The following is a 6,514-nucleotide window of genomic DNA, read 5'->3' as shown; positions in this document are numbered from 1 at the left end:
AAAAAAAATTTAAAAATGGGAGAATGTGCAATTGATTGCAGATCATATGATGCCAGCAAGGCCTTCCCTCCTGATAGCCTCAAATCAATTATTAATGTCATTGTTTAATTTATACTTGTCCTGAGTCAATAGTTGGTGTGACCTTTGCATTCCCTTCAATTCCCATCCGGGTTAAGTTCCTGTATATTCGACTCTGTTTTTGACTTGGTTACCTTCTGTGTTCGTTTGGTTTAAACAGTATAATTTCCAAGGTGCTAATGAGGACAAAATGGCTTCTGTTTTTCTCTGCATGTAGCAGAAAAATCGCACCACTAAGCCGGTGAGCAAAAGGATTTGGTGTCTGTGTGCAGATTTGCCTCTGGGCAACATGGTATCTGATTCAATAATCTAGTGCAAGTATTTGTTCACTCATGTTAAACTCTTAACTCTTCTAACTTGTCAGGGCTACCTGTTTTTGGGGGTCTCATAACTTAAAGAAACTGTATGAAGAGGGACATGTGACCCCGATATCTCGCTGGGTGGATGGTTGAACGCTGCCTGAGCTAGGATCCTCTATCAACCTTGAATCCATCTTTCTGGACGGCATTTGACAAAGTTGGGTGTCTGATAGTCCTCGGAGAGGTCAAATGACAGGAAAATCCATTGATGGGAGGGCAGGAGAGATGAGGGGGAAAATGTAACCTTTTTTCTATTGCCTTAAAGACGTCGTTCAGGATGGATTAAATGTTCATAAGTTCTAGAACTTATGAACATTTAATCCATCCTGAACGACGTCTTTAAGGCAATAGAAAAAAGGCCATTTAGAAATAGAAAGCAGAAATAGGCCATTCGGCCCATCAAGCCTGTTCCGCCATTCAATCATGGTTGATCTATCTTTACCTCTCATCCCCATTCTCCTCCCTTCTCCCCATAACCCCAACACCTTTAAATGTACAACAATTGCACATGTGCCGTGGTAGAAAGGAATAGAGATCCCATTGACCCCATACTCCCATTTACTTAGATCGTCAATTCAATACTTTGATCTTTTTTTATTCGCAGCCTTTTAAATCTTCTCCACTTCACCAAAATCTGTCAACTCAATGTTCCCGTTTAATCTGGCTCTTATCTGTTCAATTGGGGTCGGTGGCTTCTTGGAAGAGACTCTGATTTCTGCCGTCCCGCGGTGATTTTAATGCAAGGCATTTCATAATATGAGCTTTTTAAAGAGGGAATGAAGATACTTGGTCACAATTAAATTGTCAAGTAGTATCAGAGCGAATCTGTCCTGACTGCTACAGCCACGTGGACAGGAATGCTCATTAAAGATCTTAAATGAACATGCAGCACAAGTGTATGGAGGATATCCCAGCACTAGAAAGGATGTTTGTGTGTCCACAGGCAGTGATGGACTCTGACCAACCCACTTCTCGTGAAGTATTCGGTTGCAAATCTGCTTTAACATTATATTTGCCAGCTAGTTATTTTCAACACAGGAGTTTTATGTGGATTTACTTCAGTTTAGTGTACCTGTGGTTCTTTTCCAGATACATTGTAAGTTACAAGTTAAAGGGAAGAAATATGTTAATTCATTGTACAGGTACTATAATATTCCTTCTGGGTTAATTGACTAATGGAAAATGTCAATTTGTGATTTAATGATTTTTTTTAAAGATAGCATATACAGTAAATCAGTGATGATGGTTATATTTCTGGCATTTAGAGTTTATTTTATTTATTAGTAGAAATGGTTAATATATTATGTATTTACTGCTTGTGCCAACATAGGTGTTAATTAACTGAATGTTGCTCATCCTCCTGCTCTTTTAATGTTTGGCTGTTGTTTTTTTCCCCCCTGAATAAGTCAAACATCAAAGGATCTTAGCCATCAGAGTACTGTGGGTTTAATTAACCAAACCATTTTGGAATGAGAAAATAAATGTTTAAATGCATCCAATTATCTGCTGCTTAAACGGACTGATCTTGGCAGTGTTCCACAAGCCGACCATCAAATATCCGTGCCATCTCTCAGAAGGCTTTACAATTAGGTGCTCTTGCCGGGGCTGCCTGCCCAACTTCCCTCAAGCCTTGCAGTATTTGCCCTTCTATGTTTATACACTTCTCTTATAAAAGTTCCGATTGAACGTTATTCCATCACCCTTTGGGCGTTTCCAATCAATACTGTTCACCGATGGTAGAAATTCAGTTCCACTCCCATCTGGTTCTCGTGGCCACTTGATTACGACTGTGCCGTGTATACACCAGCCCTCGTGCCAGAAAACAGCACAATGCAGCTGCTTCTGCTCAATCAATGATGGACTCCTTCCCTCGACCTGTGTGCTCCAAGATGAGCTGACTCTCCACTCTCCTTTTCATAAAACTGCACTTCCAGCTGAAAACAATTCCCTCGTGTAACTTCATCAAGGCTTTGATGTTATTCCTGGATGTGGTGGCCAGAGATGAACACATTGTTTGTTACAACAGGGGTCTGATTTAGCAGATTATAAACATTCTTGCCCCGCTATACCCCTGCCCTGATGAACTAAAAAAAATTGTTTGCCTTTAATAAGTTTATTTTGGAGACCATATCAGCTAGAATGGGGATGTCAGTACAGGCTCAAAGGGAGATGCCTCTGTCGTGACTAGGAAAGTATTCAATTTTCACTGAAATTAGCTGGTTTGCTTCGAACATTCAGTAGTTACTAATCCATGATCTTGCTTTCATTCTGTTTACATTTCCAATTGCAAGCTCTTATTCTTGAATGCAATTTTACTTTGATTTGTATTATGACATAATCAGTGATAAATTCACAATAATTTCTAATGTAAAGGTTTACACAGATGTTTTAAACATTCCTATGTTAGCCAATGTTTGTTTGTCTAATGGATTGGTCTTTTTAATAATTATTTCAAAAATCTGCGCGTTTGTCTTTTTTGAATATCTGCACCTAATTCCCCACGGATAAACGGAAAACCACAGGAATGGATAAACACCGGAGAAATAGAACACAGTAGATACTTGAAAGAGAAGAACCGAAGGGAACATGGATCCAGGGCTTAAAATTAATATCACTACCAACTTGCACACAGGAGTATGATTCAGAAACTCTAATTTTAAGAATAAGGGGTAGGCCATTTAGGACTGAGATGAGGAAAAGCATTTTCACCCAGAGATGTGGAATTCTCTGCCACAAAAGGCAGTCGAGGCCAGTTCACTGGATGTTTTCAAGAGAGAGTTAGATATATGCTCTTAGGGCTAATGGAATCAAGGGATATGGAGTGAAAGCAGGAACGGGGTACTGATTATGGATGATGAGCCATGATCATATTGAATGACGGTGCTGGCTCGAAGGGCCGAATGGCATACTTCTGCATCTATTTTCTATGTTGCCAGGACCAGAGGGTGTGAGCTGTAGGGAGAGGTTGTGTCGGCTGGGACTCTATTCCTTGGAGCGCAGGAGGATGAGGGGTGATCTTATATAGGTGTATAAAATCATGAGAGGAATAGATCGGGTAGATGCACAGAATCTCTTGGCCAGAGTAGGGGAATCGAGGATCAGAGGACATGGGTTTAAGGTGAAGGGGAAAAGATTGAAGAGGAATCGCACAAAGGGTGGTGGGTGTATGGAACAAGCTGCCAGAGGAGGTAGTTGAGGCTGGGACTATCCCAACATTTAAGAAACAGTTAAGACAGGTACATGGATAGGACAGGTTTGGAGGGATATGGACCAAAGGCGAGATGATGGAACTAGTGTGGTTGGGACATGTTGACCGCTATGGGCACGTTGGGCCGAAGGGCTTGTTTCCAAATGCTGTATCACTCTATGACTCTGACTGTAAGGGTGAAATTGTACAGGGTGTCCTATTGCGACTGTTACAAATGCAGATCATGTTTACTATTTGTGGTTGCCTCTCAGATCCGTTACCATGTCAATCAGCAGTGGCGGACTGGCCAGGGTGTCAGCTTGCCCAATGGCAAGTGGGCCTCTGATGATATGGGCCCCCTATATCAAGTGGGCCCCCTTTGTCTCCTGGCAACCAATATATTTAGACCCAGTCCACCACTGTCAATCAGCCCACGGTGGTGTATGTGGGGATTCATGCCCTGCAGTCTAGGAGGTAAAGGAATATGATTTTGTTTCTGCCTTGAGAAATATACATAATAGGTAAAATAATAAATTCATAAGACATGTGAGCAGAATTAGATTATTCAACCCATTGAGTCTGCTCCAACATTCAATCATGGCTGATCTATCTTTCCCTCTGAACTCCATTCTCCTGCCTTCTCTCCACCACCTTTGACACCCATACTAATCAATCTCCACTTCAAAAACACCAATGACTTAGCCTCTATCTGTGGCAATGGATTCCACAGGTTCACCACCCACTATAGAAATTCCTCCGCATCTCCATTCTAAAGCTACGTCCCTTTATTCTTAGACTGTGGTCTCTAGTCCGAGACTCTCCCACTACCTTCTCCCACTACTTCCTCTCCATATCCACCCAATCTAAACAATAGACAATAGGTGCAGGAGTAGAGGCCATTTGGCCCTTCGAGCCAGCACCGCCATTCAATGTGATCATGGCTGATCATCCCCAATCAGTACCCCGTTCCTGCCTTCTCCCCATTACACCTGACTCCACTATCTTTAAGAGCCCTATCTAGCTCTCTCTTGAAAGTATCCAGAGAACCAGCCTCCACTGCCCTCTGAGGCAGAGAATTCCACAGACTCACCACTCTCTGTGAGAAAAAGTGTTTCCTCGTCTCTGTTCTAAATGGCTTACCCCTTATTCTTAAACTGTGGCCCCTGGTTCTGGACACCCCTTTCATTATTTGGTAGGTTTCAATAAGATACTTCCTCAGCCATCTAAACTTGTTTGTTAATTATTGTCACGTGTACCGAGATACAGTGAAAAGCTTTTGTTTGTGTGTTATCCAGTCAAGACAGATTATACATGAATACAATCAAATACAATTAGTGCAAAGATATTATATTGAAGTCCAATAAAGTCTGATTTAAAGAAAATTCAAAGGTCTCCAATGAGGTGGATGGGATGACCACACTCTAGCTAATGAGAGGACTGTTCTGTTGTCTGGGAACAGCTGGGAAGAAACGTCCTGATTCTGGACGTGTGCGTTTCACACTTCTGTATCTCCCACCAGAGGGGAGAAGAGGTGAACCTTGCCGAGGCAACGTGAAGTGTAGATGGAAGAGAATCTGGTTTGTGTGATGGTCTGGGCTGCGTCCACAAGCCTCTACAATTTATTGCGGTGTTGGACGGAGCAGTTCCCAAACCAGGCTGTAATGCATCCTGTAATGCTGTCAATGGCCCATCTTTTATCCATTTTTATTTCCGATTGACAATAGTGTGTGACAGTTGTGCACTGAATTACCAGTAGGTGCCGCCATTGTGACAGGTTACATATCTCCTGTGCCTTTAACACCAGAATTGGTTCAAGGGCAGTTTATTGTCACATGTACCAATTAAGGTAACAGTGAAATTCGTATTACCATACAGCCATACTAAAAAAAAGCAACAAGACGCACAACTACATAAATTAACATAAACCTCCACCACAGTGGATTCCCCACGTTCCTCACTGATGGAAGGCAATAAGGTCAAAGCTTCTTCCTTTATATTCTCCTGTGTCTGGGCAGACGAACCATCCACAGTTGGGGCGATCGAAGCTCCGGAGTCGGGGCAGTCGTAGCTCCTGCGGCTTGGAGCTCCCGAAGTCGGTCTCTAACCAGAGATCGCAATGAACTCCACAATGTTAAGTCCGCAGGCTCCTGCCGTTGTTGTTCAGAGATCGATCCCCGACAGGGATCGCGAGCTCCATGATGGTAAGGCCTCAGGCTTTGGAGCTCCCGAAGTCGGTCTCCAGCAAAGGCCGCCAACTCCTCGATGTTAGGCCGCAGTGCGATACTGTTTCAACTGCTAACCAGTCAGCAGAAAGACCACATGATTACAATCGAGCCATCCACAGGGTACAGAAACCAAAGATCATATAGCGGAGCAAGATAGACCACTCCTTCTAAATGCAATGGGCTGACGTGTAGTACGCAACGGAGCGGAACGTGGGCCTTTTTTTCATCCATTTCAGTAACCGGACCCGACCCGACTCGCAGTGTAATCAACGTTGCGGGGGAACAGTTTGTGTTAATAGATTATAATCCTGAAAATGAGAAGATTTTTACCAAATAACTTTTATTTTTACGAGGATGTTTCCGTAACCGGCTTCCGTCTCCGCACTAGTATCTTTGCTCCGCTACGGGATCTTTGGTGCGGAGACGGAAGCCGGTTACGGAAACGGGGCCGAAAATGACCCATGAATCTGCCCACGACCGTACTACGTCTTTTTCATCGAGTGGACCATCTTGCTCGCTGTAGGATCTTTGACAGAAACAGGATAAAGGAAATAACATTTAGTTCAAGACAAAATCCAGTGAAGTCCGATTATATATAGTCCGAGGGTCTACAATGAGGTAGATAGTAGTTCAGGACCGCTCTCTAGTTGTTGGTAGGATGGTTC

The sequence above is a fragment of the Amblyraja radiata genome, chromosome 31, assembly GCF_010909765.2.
Source record: "Amblyraja radiata isolate CabotCenter1 chromosome 31, sAmbRad1.1.pri, whole genome shotgun sequence".
Classification (NCBI taxonomy): Eukaryota; Metazoa; Chordata; class Chondrichthyes; order Rajiformes; family Rajidae; genus Amblyraja; species Amblyraja radiata.
Note: the sequence above shows the minus strand (reverse complement) of the source record.